Source organism: Otolemur garnettii, unplaced genomic scaffold, assembly GCF_000181295.1.
Source record: "Otolemur garnettii isolate 467f Iridium unplaced genomic scaffold, OtoGar3 scaffold00003, whole genome shotgun sequence".
NCBI classification, from domain to species: Eukaryota; Metazoa; Chordata; class Mammalia; order Primates; family Galagidae; genus Otolemur; species Otolemur garnettii.
Window position 1 is genome coordinate 39,644,205 of NW_003852398.1, and position 17,198 is coordinate 39,661,402.

Here is a 17,198-nt window from a genome sequence, read left to right on the forward strand (position 1 = left end):
TGTGGGAGGCCAGAGGGAAAAGCAGCCCAATGGGTGGAATATTTTAAACTATATGTGTGTGGTAAGACATGACTTAAGCACAGACCACTCAGTAAAAGACAAACAATATGCAGGCAGGATTATAATGTGGCTCTGATGTAAATGTCTCAGCTGGGCCTCAGGGAGCTGAGGCATTTCTGGGATACCCAACAACCTCAGGTTTTTTCCTAGTCCAAGGCTTTAACTACTCAATTGTTTCACATGCATACATTTGATTTGTCTTGTTCACTTCTCTATCCCATCCTGGACTGCCTGACAGTCTCAGTCTAACAGCAAACTGTTATCCTACCAATGGGATGACAAGAAGGTACATGAAAGTAGAAACTAACTTGCCTGTGTTGAAATTAGCCTGTCTCCCCCAAAGATGGGCCCCAGCAAAGCTCTGGAATTTAGTCACCCTGAGATCACCATGACCCACCAGGCCTGCCCAGGGGATGAAAACTCATTTTTTGAAGTCCATTATTCAATGATGTTCCTGTGCTTTTAACACTCTCCCTGAAAGAAAATTAGAGCTAATGTAGGAAATTCTTTGATATTATGGTTAATAATAACAAGATAAAATATTTAGTGGGCACTTATTGTGTGCCAAGTACTAATCGCCTTACCTATAAGATCTTAGTTTCTTAAACATCTGTGTTTATATGAAGGCACAGAAGTAGACAGAGATCATTCAGCTAGTAAGTTGTAAAACCGTTGTTCTAATCTAGGCACCCACACCCTAAAACCAGCTCTTAGCCTGTATGGGAAATTGAGGGCTAAGGCCTTAATTGTATACTGAGTTTCTTAGAATTTCACTTGTTTTTATCTGAAGATGAAAGGATTCCTCACTGCAGAAGGTGTAGCTAGAATAGTAGGAGCCACAACTGGGCTTGTTATTTCTCCTCCTGCCATTTGATCAGATGTGCTAAAAGCCATGAAACATGCAAAGAAATATCATACACTGACAACTGAGCTAAGAAAAGCTGTCACCTGCAAGTGAAAAGTTCATTATCTAGACAAGATGTCGGTGCAAGAGCTGCCCCTGTAAAGGATACAGTTGAATGAGATGGGTATCAACTCACAGCAAGGGAGGGCCCCTAGGCCATGTGCAGGAAGCCCTCAGCAGAGGAGATGGATTTGCATTGGGCCTTTGAGCAGGAAGCATTGGATTGTGGAAAGAGCAGTGGGCATTTGGGAGAAGCAAGCGAGGATGAGGCCCAGCATAGCCTAGAGGAAGGAGGAAACAGGTGGGAAGCTCCCTTGTGACAGGAATCCAGACCTCTTGTAAACTTACAAGAGGAATGCTGCAGAGCTGGGCCAAGAGGAGCTCTCAAAGGACAATGTGCGTCTGGCTGAGCACTTCAAACCTGATCCTGTTGGAAATGGGTAGCCCTGGAGAGACAGTGGTTAGGGGGCTAAGTGATGAAAACTAGAGTTAGGGTATTTACTTGACTAGTAGATAAGATGAATTAGAGAATTTAGAGGGTAAGGCACTGAGACTAATGAGAGGGCTGATTGAGTTGTAGATATGTGAGGCAGTGGAACTCTCTCTGTTGGAAGAGGCTCCTGCCACAAGCCAGGGACAGAAAGTCCAGGCTGATAGGAATTTGAAAGGCACCACAAATTGTGACTAGATAAAGATCCTTTAATTAAGCTAATTTTATTCCATTTGTTCCTCCATCTGTAATCCATCCACTGAATTAGAGCCACTTCCCTAAATCTCACATTGTTTATGGCCTCATCTGAAAAACTTACTATGCAGCTATAAAGAAAGATGGAGACTTTACCTCCTTCATGTTTACATGGATGGAGCTGGAAAATGTTCCTCTTAGCAAAGTATCACAAGAATGGAAGAAAAAATATCCAATGTACACAGCCCTACTATGAAACTAGTTTATAGCTTTCATATGAAAGCTATAACCTAATTACAGCCTAAGAATTTAGGGAGGGATGGATGGGTGGAGGAAGGGTGATTGGAGGGATCACCTCTATGGTTTGTCTTACAAGGGTACAAGTAAATCTTTCTAAAAGTAGAGTATAAACGTCTTAACACAATAACTAAGAAAATGACATAAAGGCTATGTTAACCAGTTTGATGAAAATATTTCAAATTATATATGAAACACCACACTGTACCCCATGATTGCATTAATGTACACAGTTATCATTTAATATTTAAAAAAACCTTAATGGATATGAATATCACCCCTAAAAGCTCTCAAGGAATGTAGCTTTTCCTTTTCTTCCTTTTTTTCCTTTTTTTTTTTTTCCTGAACAATAAACCTCATCTCTCAACACTAAGGTCAAATATCTTCCAAGGAAGGTTGTTTGAACTTTGCTTGCTCCTCAACTGTTAGGCAAATTCTGCAGTTCATTTCCAAATGGCCAGAAAGAAAAGGAAAAAGATTTAAACAAAAAAAATGTTTTTTGGATCAGATGATCAGGATAATTGCACAATTCTCTACTTATCTCACATATGGAAGCATGCCAGCCTTACTAAATAAAACGATGCTAGACTAACATTTGGAAATACATCTGAGCCATTTGTTTCCTATACTGAAACCTAAAGTCTGGCATATTTCAGTATATGTGATATCTAAAATTGGAAATTTGTTGAAAGCATCTACTATGATATTTTGATTTAAAAAGTAAATCATGAAAATTGTGGACAATTAAGAACACTACTAACATGTTGAGAAATCCTTTCTACAATGCAGTGATTTATTCAGAGTGAGAGTCAACATCAATACATTTGCTAGCTATTAACATTCCCCCTAGTTACCTTTGTTTGAAGTAATGTCTTTCAAATTGTCGACAAATGGCACATTATAAATTAACATAACTGTTCCTTCAGAACTTTATTTCTTATTCAACTATCCTTGCATGTGCATTCCTGACATCATAAATCTCAGAGAAGAGAGTGGCTTAGCAGGAGAGAAGTCAAATTGTAATAAAAGAATAAAGAGCAAGAATATGAGTTCTAAAACACACTCTTTATGAGTCTGTTCTGCTTTCAAGGGAGTACACATTGCTGCTTGCAGTCACATGTTATGAAGATAACCTGATGCCATCAATTGTATAAAAACGCATCAGTTCCTCACTGGAAATGTCATATATCATCTTCTGCATCCTCTAAAATGCTCATTCTGGGAGAGACTCTTCCAGACTAGAAATCATCATTAAAAACTTGGATTCAGTTGCCTAAGCTATTGTTTTCAGAACCATTTTAATTTATTACCAGAATAGGGTCTAGTCATTAATAAGGAATACAGCCAATGTCAAGGTCTCCAGTAAATTGTGACAGAGTCAGATGCCTTATTTTTGGTGGAGATATTACACAAGGATTTGTTTGTGTCTCTCTAATCTTCTTGGGTCTAGAAAGATACTAAAACTCAGTGTGGTCACTAGGTCTTCCCCGTCCCTTGAATGGTTCCCAGTAAACTATTAATAATCAGCATTCCAAAAATACCTGATGAAGAAAATGAAGGAAATCCTAAAAAGGTAATAATTTTAACAGAGGAAGTAAGTAATTACTTTATGGTTGAAACTTTTCCCAAATGCAATGGATTTAATAGAGGCATTTGATAGATATGGTAAAATGCAGAAGCTCTAAAGAAGGGTACAAGCTGGCTGAGGGGACAAAGCCCACACACGGTAAACAGGTGTGGACCAAGCATTTGCTGCACTCACGGCACATGGGGGGGCAAAGTGTCTTCTTAGTCTTACCCACAGTACCCAAAATGCAGTCTGGGGGCACTGCCAACAAATAACATGTTAGTTGATTGATTTATCTATATAATAGGTGCTAGACACCTTCCCTGAAAAGGGAAAACCGGTGTAAACTAGATTATTCAGAGGTGCTTCATCTAGGTGATACAGGATTTCTTTGTGTAGAGGCACCTGGAGTAGCAAGGAAAAATAAAAGATCCGTCTAGCTCATTTGAGTTATAGCTCCTGCCACCGAGAACACGAGGAGGTCTCTGCAGCTCTGAATTAGTCTGCTGGGTTTTCTTCACTGGTCATCTTTCTGATAAAATAGCTTAGGATACTCTTTATTTCATTGGTACCCTTTATCTGCCTCCCAGTCAAATTCTTGGACATTTGTCTATGTCAGTTGTTTGTCTATGGAGCTGTTATTTCAAGATGATTAGAGAAGTTAACCCTTCTTTCAACTCAGTATTATGGAAGCAGTAATGCTGTGTGGGGCAGGGCAGGGATGAGGAAGAAAGGATAACAAGGGAATAGTGCAGAGTGAGGTGTAAGTTGGAAAGAAAGAGAAAGCAGGACGGGATGGAGGAATCCTTCTTGCTCCCACACCCTTTGCTTAAATTTAATAGCAGCTAATTTTCCCAAATCAGGAACTGTGGAGCCCCACAAACACTGTGTCTCAGTTATTTAACAATTGTTCATTCTGAAGGATAGCAAAGCTACAATTGAAAAGGCTCTTCCTATTGACAAAATGTTAGCATTTAGGCTGCCAATTGTGCTTTGCTCACCAGTGATTTGTCTTTAGAGACCTCAGAGGGGAAGAAGGAGGCAAGAACACTAAAGCTGTAACTCCATCCTGCTTAAAATGTTAATGACCTTTGTGTTTCTCAATGGGTTGTTAACCACATGTATTATGAAAAATAGAAGATGAATTATGTATCAATGTTTGTGCTGTCATTTTAAAGCCCATAAAAAACTCTCTGGGCTTAAAATACTACAAATTAAAAATGCAAATAATGATAAATCAAGCCAATTTGCCACCTGCTAAGATCTCTAGTGAGATGCTATTGTGGAAGGTAAAGATGTTGAGATGACAGTTTGTAATCTGCTTGCAAACTTATCGAAATGAAAAAGGAAAGAGGAAAGGAGAAGTGACTTTGTGTTGGGTTGTCAGGGCTCAGGGCACATTTGAACTGTGGCTGTCTGCAGTCAGGAAGACAGTAAGCTTGAGGAAAGGCCTAGCCTATGCCAGAGACAGTACCAAAGGCTAAATAAGCCTATTGCCTCTGTCTCCAGTGTTTGTACCAGTTGCCTACATGCTCTGAATAATTTTAGGATTTTTAAATTTTATAGACCAACACCCTGAGAAAATACAATTCCTTGAAGTTTGAAAGCTTAGCTGGTAGTGTAAACAAATTTCTGCTTAACATGTAGGAAATGTCTTGAAAACTCTTTTACATGGGAAAATATTTTTTAAGTGGTGAAGGCTACAGGTCTTAAAAGGAAGTTTTGTGTGGTGTGTGCATGCATGTGGGTGTGTGTGTGTATAAAGAGAATCTGGCAGAGAAGTCTTCAAAGCACTTGCTTATATGGTCAGCCTACATATCCTTGGGTTCTGTATCTGGGGATTCAACCAACTTCTCATTGAAAATAATCAAAATAAATAATAATAATACAATGATAACAAATAATGCAAATAAAAAACAGTAAAACAAGTATTTCCCTAGCATTTACATTGTATTAAGTGTTATGAGTAATCTAGAGATTATTTAAAGTACAGGGGCGGATCTGTGTAGGTTCTTTGCAAATATCATGCCATCTTATATAAGAGACTTATGGATCCATGGATGTTTATATGGAGGAGGTCTGGAACCATCCCCAAGGATACTGAGGGATGATTGTATACCACTCCAGTACCCTCCCAGGGACCTGACTGTATCACTCTAGCCCTGTGTGTGAGGAATTAATGACGCAGAATGTGAGCAGAGGAAAGATTACAGATGCCAGGTGATGAGCTGGTGGGACTGCACTCAGTAAGCATGTGTGGCTGAGTACAGTCAGAGCAAATGTTCTTTTCCATAGGTCCACACTGGGGCAGTGGTCTAGGCCCCACAACTGAGAACATGACCCAGGGACCAGCTTATTTTAGGAAAAGGGACAAAGGTTACTTCTGCCCATGTTAACTTTGCCTTTTTCTATGGTTCTGCCTTAGTGTCTGGGGAGCACTTTTGCCAGAGCACTCACTAATGAGTCATCACAGAAAAAGGAGCTAATTAATATGTTCTTTAATGACAGCTTTTCATTGGATCACAAATAATGACTGAAATTAGATTATGTTCTTCTTCTAGGATGTGAGCCAAGAGTATCAGGGGGACAGTATAAGTTGGATGATAGGTATTTTCAGTTTGAGGAGTGGATACAAGAGTCCACTTTGCTAGAAGAGGTCAAGGGCAAAGGGACAGGCTTTGGTGAGTGCCTAGGGCAGCAAAACTTAGGTCCTGGAGTCAGATTGACTGGTTCCATCTCCTACTAATCATATAATCTTGGGAATCTCTTAGAAGTTAGTTTTCTTGATTGAAAAATTGAGGATAGGGCAGTGCCTGTGCCTCTGGCTCAAAGGAGTAGGGTGCTGGCCCATATACCGGAGATGGCGGATTCAAACTGAGCCCTGGCCAAAAACTGCAAAAACAAAGAAAGAAAAAAAAATTTAGGATGAGGTTATGGTGCCAGCCACATGCACCAAGGCTGGCAAGTTCAAACCCAGCCTGGGCCAGCTAAAGAACAATGACAATTGCAACAAAAAATAGCTGGGCATTGTGATGGGTGCCTGTAGTCCCAGCTACCTGGGAGGTTGAAGCAAGAGAATCTCTTAAGCCCAAGAGTTTGAGGTTGCTGTGAGCTGTGACATCACAGCACTCTACCAAGGGTGACACAGTGAGACTGCCTCAAAAACAAAAAGAAAGAAAGAAAGAAAAATTGAAGATGAGATATGGTCATGTGTCACTTAATGAAGATACCTCCTGAGAAGTGCCTGTTGGATGGTTTTGTCATTGTGTGAACATGTTTACAAAGACCTGGAAGGTATAGTCTACTGCCCACCCAGGCTGTAAGGTATAGCTTATTGTTCCTATGATTTGTGCACCTAAACACCTCCAAATATAGACAAGGCACAGTAAAAATATGCTATAAAAGATAAAAAATGGTACACCTGTATAGGGCAGCTCCATTATAATCTTATAGAACTACCCTCATATACACAGTCCATCATGGATCAAAATGTTACTGTGTGGCCCTATGACTGTACTTCAGTTGTAACTTGTCCAAAATGGAATGCTTGTTTTCTCTATCCAAATATTTGCTCTTACCCTATCCTGTCCGTCTCTACAAGTGACATCACTATCCACCAAATTGCTAAGAACCCTTCTATACCTTATCCCGGCACATACATTATTAGGTACTTGGTAAATATTAGCTCAGCAAATAAATAGATGAATGGGTGAATGAATTAATAAATAATGATGTCTCTGGTTGTTGGTGAGGATTACATGAAATCAAGAATATGTAACTGTTCAAAGAAAACATGAAATAAGTAAGCACTAATAATCTTTCATCAGAGAGCTCAGTGGAGAGTTTCCCAAAACCCATTGGATTTTCAGTGCCACAACTTTTCCTCCCTATAAACACAGCTTAAATTTCAGTACCTCCTCTATTCAGAGGATCTTCCTGACTTCTGCTAAGCTTCCTACCCCCTCAGCAGATCTTTCCAGAACAAGAAAAAGTGTAGCCTGTACGTGTGAGCTTCTTGGTTAAAAATAGGCCAAGAGAGTATTTGCCAATTAGAAAAAATGCAGACCACTAAAACTGAATAAGCTTGGAGTGCTGCTAACATATTGCTGTGAAAAGAAGCAATGTGGGCTGGAAAGACAGAGAAGCAAAAGAGGAGGAGGGAGGAAATGGGCAGGCAGAGCTCCTGCCAAATACAGACAGAGATTATTTTTTGAAAAGTATCTCTATGGAAAAGATTCATCACTACACATCAAAAAATCATTTCCTACACAAGTGCAACTATCAGTCGGAACTATCAGAGATATGGAGAAAACGGAGACAGTTCTTTGAGAATATTAGCCAATGAGTAGTAGCACAAATTAAATCAAATGGAAATGCAGAGATTTTTCTCTGAAAAAAATTACAATGTTATATAAATTAATCATAGTAGGGTAGCATTAATCAAGTATGCTGCATGTACCATCAGCATGAAAGCACGTTTTATTAGCTGTAAATTCACATTCAGATTAAATATCAAACATATTTATCAGATTGGTAGGAGGGGATAGGGTCTGTTAACTTACAAATATCAGCACTGATTACAGAGATTTCTGAAAATTCAGCATTTGTGCAACCAATATTTATTATATCTATAGTCCAAGCAAGAATCTGGGTTAGGTGCTGAGATAAAATAAACAAGATAAAGTTCTTGCCCTCAAAGAGGTTATTGTCTAGTGGAGGACACAGGCATTCTTCATATAATCATACCAATAAACACAGCATTACAAATAATGCTAGGAAGTATAATTTTCAGAGCTGACTGAATGGGGAAGTTGACAGTGTGTATTTAAAGATTTCTGAGTGGAGGCAATGTTTAAACTGAAATCCAACAGTATAAAAAAAATAAACAACTGGAAATGAGAAAGAGAAAGGCACAGAATATAAATGAAACAGGCCAGTGCACAGGAGAAAGACAAGGTGTGAGTAGCATGGGATGAGTCTATTGTGGGCAGTAAATGGGAGAAGTGGCAGGTGATACAGATCCTAAATAAGAGGACTTCAGCCATGGCCTTACTACTGGTGGCAGTGTAAGAAGTTGGACTTCATTATAAGGTGACTGGAGAGCCATTGGAAGCTTTCAGCAAATACGTGAGTGACTGCTGTAGAAAATGGATTGAAGAGCACAAGAATGAGGAGAGCTAGAAGCCTTATGTAGAAAGATGAAATCCTCCTGAGAAAGGGGTGAGTGGCACCTGAGTGCAGGACCAGTGCACCTCAGCCAGTGGGTAATTTGCTACAGGTGGAGCCACAGCAGTCAGAGAAGGTGGCTAGCTTCTGGCTGCCTCCAGGATAGTTTTCTTATATTAAAGCCTTCCAGGACTCTGCTTCTGTTACTTCTGGGACCTCTTAATACTTCACAGTAGTGACCCAGGCAGTGGAGAGGCACAGGAAGAGAAAGCAGACTAGATCAGCTCCTTAACTTCTCCTCCAAGGCAGAAGCCCAGTGAAGTAGGAGGAGGGCAGGAGAGTGATGTACACTCTAGTTTTTTACCCTGACCTTTGGAGGTAGAAAAGAGTTATGTTCCAGGCTTGGCTAAACTGTTCATTGCAAAGCAGAAGTACTAGGAAGTGGGTTCAGAGATTATAACCCTATAATGAAAAGAATTTCTTTGGATATTTTTATTACTTTTTACTCAAAATATTAAGGTGATAGAAATGTTTTCACTATGTGAATATCTTGTATAATGCTTACATCAAAACTTTTGGTATGCCCATCACCAGATTAGCATTCATTGTACCCAGGAAGTAAGTTTTTTCCCACACCTATCCTCCTGCTCTCCCCCTTCTTGGTTTCCCATGCCCTTTATATCACTGTGTTACCTATGTTTATCCATCTGTTAGCTCCCACTTACTACTGAGAACATGGTGTTTGGTTTCCCATAACTGAGATACTTCACTTAGCATAATGGTCTCCAGTTCCCTTCACATCACTGCAAATAACCTATTTCATTCTCTTTTATGGCTGAGTAGTACTCCATGGTGTACACACACATATACAAGATGACCATAAAATTCATGTGCAATTTTAAATAATGTGTAATTTAAAATTACACACAGTCTTTATGGCCACCCTGTGTATCTCCCACATTTGCTTAATCAATTCATGAACTGAAGGGCACTTAGGCTGCTTTTGTATCTTTGCCATTGTTACATGGACTCAGATAAACATTCAAATGCAAGTGTCTTCTTGATATAATGAATTCATTTTCTTTGTTTAGATACCCAGCAGCGGGATTGCTGGATCTAATAGTAGGTCTACATTTATTTCTTTGAGGAATCTTTATATTGTTATCCATAGACATTATACTATATAATTTGCTGTCTCACCAATAGTATATGAGCATTCCTTTCTCTCTGCATCCATGCCAGCATCTATTGTTTTTTGACCAGCCATTCTGATAGGATTAAGGTAGTACATAGTAGTTTTAATTTGTGTTTCCCTAGTGATTTATTATGTTGAGCATTTTTTCATGTTTCTTTGCCATTTTTCTACCTTCTCTCAAAAAACCTCTGTTCATGTCTTTTGTCCACTTCTTTTTTTTTTTTAATTTATTGTTGGGGATTCATTGAGGGTACAAGAAACCAGGTTTCACTGATTGCCTTTGTTAGGTAAAGTTCCTCTCTTTTGTCCACTTCTTAATCAGGCTGTTTGATTTTCTCTTGCTGATTTGAGTTCTTTGTAGATCCTGAATTTTAGTCCTTTGTCAGTTTGCAAATATTTTCTCCCATTCTGTAATTTGTCTGTTCACTCTGTTGGTTATTTCTTTTGCTGTGCAGAAGCTTTTTAATTTAATTTAATTAAGTCTCATTTATTTACTTCTGTAGTTGGTATATTTGCCTTTGGGGCTTAGTCATACATTCTTTGCCTAGGCCAATGTCTAAAATAATTTTTCCTACATTTTCTTCCATAATCTTTATCGTTTCATGCCTTGCATTTAACTGTTTAGTCTATCTTGAATTTTTTTTTATATAGTGAGAGATAGGGATCCTGTTTCATTCTTCTGCACATGGTTATCCAATTTCCCTGCACCATTTATTAAATAGGGCGTCCTTTCCCCAGTGCACATTGTTTTCTGCTTCATTGAAGATCAGTTGGTTGTAGGTAGTTGGTTTTATTTCTGGATTTTCAATTCTTTTCCATTGGTCTATGTCTACACTTTTATACTAGTACCATGCAATTTTGGTTACTATAGCCTCTAGCCTCATGGTATAATTTGAAATCATCTAATGTGATGCCTCCAGATGTGTTCTTACTGCTTTTACCAGATTCTGAAGACATATTTCCCTCTGTTGACTATATGGATCCAATAAATTGTTCACTTAAGTAAAGGAAAATGGCTAAATCTTATCTATGATTTTGTTAAACTGGAGCATATTTTAGCATAAATAAAGGCATGAAGTGGACTGCTGCTTCTCCTTCCTCCTTCTTCCCTCCTTGTGACTATGGATGATGAGAATGCCAAGCCAGGAAAAGACTAGATGCAAGCAGGGCTTTTCTGAGCATCTAAAAATCCATGATAGTGGATACCTAGTAAAGTCTAGGTGGATGTATTGGTTTCTAAGTGCTGCCATAACAAACTACTCCAAAATTGCTGATTTAAAACCACAGAACTTTATTCTCTAACATTACTAAGAGCTAGAAACCCAAAATCATGCTTTCTTTGAAGGCTCTAGGTGAGGGTCCTTCCTTGTGTCTTCCTGATTTCTAGTGGTTTTCACCAGGCCTTGGCTTATTATCTAATCTCTGCCTCTGTTATCACATGGTAACTTCCTATGTGGTTCTATTTTTTTTTTTTAATAAGGATGCTAGTCATTTGGCTTAAGGGCTCACTTTATTCCAGTAGGACTTCATCTTACCTAATTATACCTGCAATTACCCTATTTTCAGATAAGATGACACTCTGAAGTTCTAGGAAAGACATGCATTAAAACTTGGGGCACTATTCAACTCAGTGTAGTGGAGAAGCACCAGGCTGAGATGAATTGGGAAAGGATGAGATCAGGAATCCAGGCAGATGCTCAGAGTAAGGCAGGGTAGAAGGCCAGAGGTCATTTATCCTGGGAAGCTAAAGACAGTCCTAACTAGGAGACCAACATGGAGGAAACAGGAGAGGTTCTTGATGCTTTGTATTGACCAAGGCACAAACTGAGCCAGAGATATGGTTTATCCATGAAAGTGTGTATACATATACATATGCCTCTGTGTGTGTGTGTGTTGTTTGAGGGAACCAGGGAAGAAAACTTGATATTAAGGGTACCACCCTCTGTCAAGTGTTGAATTTGAGAATAATAAAAATAAAACACTACTCATTGATAATATTTAGGAAATATAGAAAAATAGAGCAAACATAAATGCCACCACAAATCTCACCATTTAAAAATAATTCATATTTTGGTACATTTCCTTCTCCCTGCACCCCAAATACAAAAATTTAAATTAATACTATGACTCAGCTAATGGAATAATTATCAATATATTTTTGTTGCCCTTCATACTTGATCCCTATTTCCATTCTTCTCTCTTTCACTCCCAAAATCTACCCACTTCATTGTATTTAATGTACTTAGATATGCAGGTATAAGTGCATCATTCATACAGTTTGTATCTACTATGTTCTCAAAATTCTAGAGGCTAGGCTGGGAATACTCAAAAGACCATCAAAACTCTGTAACTCTGCCTTCATGGAGTTTGTATTCTGGTTTCCACTAGGAAAAAATGTCATCATCGTTGTTGTATGTGTGTTAAATTCATTGCTTCTGTGTGCTGCCTAGTATCCCATTCTCCTACATTACAGTCTTTCACGTATTCATTCCCGATGGATAACCAGACCACCTCCAACTTTGTGTTACCAAAAAGGAGGCTGCAAAGAATATCCCTACACCTCTATAATCCTATCTGAACATTCTTGTATTCCAGACTCAGGAAGTAATACTCAGACTATACCCCAGAGACCTGCCTTAGTCTAGGCTCCCTTGTGGCCTTTGATGTGCCACATGCTACCTTCAGGTATTTTTCTGCTTTATAATATCTGCCAGTATGAGGACTACAAAGTCATTTTAATATGCATTTATCTAATTGCTAGTGAGGCTATTTTGCCACGTGGGTTTCTCCTTTCTGTGAACTGCCTCCTCTGATTCTCCCTTTTCCTTTTTTAATTTCAGATTAATGAGGGTACAAATGATTAGGTTATAATGTTTGCATTTGTTAGAAAAGGTCCCTGTTGTAGTTGTGCCCCACACCCAGGAGGTGTGCACATACCCTTACATTGTGCCCACTAGGTAGGAGAACACCAATCCTCCTCTCTCTTATCCTCTGCACCACTCTCCCTTCCCCTCCCCCCAGGTTGAATTGAATTGGGTTTTTCTCCTGTGTGGGCATCTATTAGGTCATAGGCTGGCTTCATATTAGCATTGAGTACATTGGATACTTTACTAAAGAGAATGTTTCCCAACTCTATCCAGGTTAACACAAAAGATGCAAAATCTTCATCTTTTTATGGCTGAATAGTATTCCATGGCATACATATACCACAGTTTATTAATCCATTCATGGGTTGATGGGCACTTGGGTCGATTCTACATCTTGGTGATTATAAACTGAGCTGCAATCAAAGTCTAGTGCAATGTCTTTACCATAAAATGATTTCTTTTCTTCTAAGTAGATACCTAGTAATGGGATTGCAAGATCAAATGGAAGGTCTATTTTGAGTTCTTTGAGGATGCTCCATACTTCTTTCCATAGAAGCTGTATTAGTTTTCACTCCAGTGAAAGTATTCCCTTCTCTCCACAACTGTACCATCATCTGCAGCTTTGGGACTTCATGGCTCTTTTCACTGGGTTTAGATTTTACCTCCATCTTAATAGGATTTATGTCCTGGAGCATTTTTTAAAAAAAAATTTCTTTTTGCAGGGGTACCTTTTATATCCTAAATACTAGGTACTTGTCCATTCCAGATATTGCAAATATCTCCTCCCATTGTGTCACTCCTTGAGCAAAAGGGAGTAAGAATTTCCTCCCCCATTACAAGGGACCCTGGTATCACTAAAGGCAGGGTAACCAAAAAAAGGCATAACAGGTTTATTTAACAAAGTTTTACATGACATGAGAGACTTCATAAACAAAGACCCAAAGACCCAGGGAAAATTGTCTATTTTATTTACACTTAGGTATGATGAAGAATATATAGCCATACAGAAATGTCATTGGACAAAAAAAAAGTGACCTATTTGTCAGAGGTGGCAGGGAACCTAGCCTGTTGGTTCAGATTCTTCTTGGCCTCTCTGTGTACCATCCCTTGCCCCCTTGGATAGGGCAGGTGAGAATGAGGGTCTCATGAGAGGCTTTCAGGCAAGTAGGTCAGAGAATTTCTTCATGGTCAGCTCTCACACAGAAAGGAGGGGGAAGTTCAGAATTATGAGGCCCTCTCAGTTTCCTACAGTTCAAAGTATTTTGGGGTTATGTTTTCAGATCCCAAACGACTGTTAATTTTCCTGTTGCCCTTTGTTGAGCATAAACCCGTATTTTTGAAATGGTTTGTGCAAGAATGGGGAGCAAAGATCCCATTCTTGGCAAGTAAAAGCACCTCCCCCAGAAAAAGAGAAAAATTAAAAAGTAAGCTGAGTGAGTCAGAACAGAGAAAAGTCAGATAGTTTACATTTAGGCTAGCCATTGCTAGCAATGTTCCTGCCTTTTCTGAAATTCTAGCCTGTTGCGGATATAGTTTACAAACACTACTGCAGGATCTGTGAGCACTGTGAGGAAAAATGCCCATAGAAAAGACTATGGCAAAGACCTAGAAAGATACATTAAGTGGGTGGTTTCCTGCCTAGTAAATAGGCAAAGCAGATACCCATTGTGGAGATTTGTATTTGCCTGGGGCAGAAATCAAGGGAGTAGTTTGGGCCCTGAGATATGGGCAGAGAGCTTTTATCCCTTATTGCAGAGGAAGATCCTCTGTGGTGGTGATGGGAGGAAAATTCCTCCCTCCCACTGATTCCTCAGAAGAGATTAATGCCAGTGATGTTTTACTCCACAGGGAACTAGCAGAGTTTAACACTTCCCTAGAAATCTCTGTGTGTGCGATCTCAAGCAGGAGGCTCTCCAATAAAAGGCTCAGATTTCAGATTTCTCAAGGCTACCCAAACCCTTAAATAATAACACTAGGAGCTAATATGCTCACTCAGAGAAACTACTGGTGTCTTTGTTCCCTCCCTCATCTTACCCTCTGGGAAAACTGACTTAAATAAAAGCAGAGTGGAGCAAACACTATGGGCCATCGATGGTATCCCACAAATGGGCAATGGATGCCTGAGTTCCCACCTTTAATTCTATTCTCTGTCTCATGTCTCTTTCTTTGCTGTTGTTTCTAACTTTATATTTCTTCTGCTGGTTATCACCAGTTCCACAGGTCTTAGCAGACCCTGCCCCTGGGGCAGGAGCCCAACAGTTTGTGCATGTTCAGTCTTATTAAGAAATCCTTCCCCACCCAAGCTCATGAAGATATTCTTCTACATTATACTCTATTTTCTTCTTCTGTTACCTTCACAGAGTTACAATTCATAAAGCTTTATGGGAGTTTACTTTTGTATAAATAGTGAGTTTGTATCAGTTTGCTTTTCACCATAAGATGAGTTAGTTTCCCAGCATCATCTATAAACTAACCTAACTTTTCCCTAATAATCTGCAATGCCACTTCTATCATACACAAGTTCCCAAATACACATATTTCTGTTTCAGGGCTTTCTATTCCATTCCAGTGTTCCATCTATCTATTTCTCTAGTCATTCCTCCACAGTTTTATTCCTAGTACTTTGTTTTATGAGCTGTTACCAAGTAGGGACATCAAGTTATTTTTTTCTGGGCATAGATTTTTTGTTTGTTTGTTTTGTGCACTTGTTATAATACCATATAAGTAATTTGGAATCCTGCTTTTCTCACTGAATATTGTAACTTTGACATTTATCCCATCTTATGTCAACATTTTATAAACATCAGTTTCTGGGAAGTTTAGAATCACCATTAATAAAACTAAACCTCTGACAATCCAGTGAGGTCCCACCATAAAGCAACTTCCATGGCCCAGTAAAGGGGAAGAGAGGGCCCCAGGGACTGAGGCAAGGTCATGTGTTAGAGGGTAGAGGCAGGTTTACTGAGCCTTGGCCAGGGAGAGAAAGATGATGAGATGATGTTTGGATCTAGACTTGGTTTCCAGAGAGCACCTTCAGCCATTATCTCCAAAACAAAACCCACTGCTCCCAGAGGCTAGTGACAATGCATTTAGAAGAAAGAACGATGTTTTCATTTTTTGAGAGTCTCCTTCTCTTATATACCCAGAATTGGCATCCCTGAAGAGAATTAAAAGACAGATCCCTGGGATCCTTGATGCTCTGCAGATGGCCCTGTGGGCTGGCTGGGAACAGAGGGAGGCGTGTGAGCTCACATCTACTCACCAGCCCAGCCTGTGGGTGGACCTTGTGAGAAGGAGGCAGCTTTATGGCCAGGTTCCCCAACAGAGTTTTTACCATACTCTGATGAGGTCATATATATTTAAAAGACACTTAGGAGGCCCATGGAAATCACACATTAGGGGTAAAAAAAGAAGTGGTGTGTTAGGGGGTGTGGGGAAATCCAGGAGGATGTGAATAAATTACCTGAAGGGTTATGAAAAAATGGTGAGGGCTGTTTTCTATATTTCTTGAGGATCAAGAGGGAACTGAAACCAAAAATTAATGATAAGAAGGCTAAGATCAAAGATATGTTCTTAAAATGACTTCAACAACATGACCCCATATCCTATTGCAAGAGAATGGAGCTACAATGTAGACAATAACCAAACAGTAATAATAATGTGAGGTCCCACATTGCTGCAGGCTCTGTACCTGGTACGATAGCACCTTGTCAGATGTAGGGGCTGAGCTGGGAGCAGTCAACATTTGGTTTCTCCTTGAAGATTACCCAAATAGTGAGTGACATACAAAAATAAGGGACAAATAAAGGAATCACTCATCTTCTTTTCAGATTGTTAATGTAAGAAATATATAATGTAAAAATATTCAAATAGGACCCAACAACCTACAGCAAGAAGTGTCTTCCTTAACACTCATCCTTGCCCCAGTCTCAGTTCCCAGGCTTGACCTATTAATAATTTATTTTCATAAATTTTTAATTAATTATACATAGGCATGTGTACATGTGTATATATAAATATATATCTGTATCTATGTTGTTACTTTTTGTCTTAAACGAATTAAAATATACCCCACACTCAGTTCCCAATTTGCTTTCTTCACTTAATAATAAAATCTGGCAGAAATGTCTTTCCATGTAAACATTTCCAAGTCTACCTTTTTCTCTTAAGTAGCCATGGAGTATGATTTATGTATTATATTCCCTACTGATGCCTATTAGATTAGTTCCAGTATTCTGTTTTAATAAACAGTTTCTTCATTGAACATCTTCAAATGTATATATGTACAACTTTGTGCACTTCTGTGAGGATATATGTAGGCAGAACTCTCCAAAACAAAATTGCTGGGTCAAAGATGATGAGCTTAAATGTTCTTCAATTATGTTAGGCATTGACAATTCCCTCCCCACAGGCATCCCTAAGTTATAAATTTCACGAGTGAAAGTGCGAGAATCTAT

At 39.1% G+C, this 17,198-nt stretch overlaps 1 protein-coding gene across 3 annotated transcripts in view; it reads left to right on the top strand.

The window, feature by feature from the left end:
- TRPC7 (transient receptor potential cation channel subfamily C member 7) overlaps positions 1 to 17,198 on the top strand; it is a 140,355-nt gene that overhangs the window by 8,940 nt on the left and 114,217 nt on the right. The window lies entirely within an intron of this gene.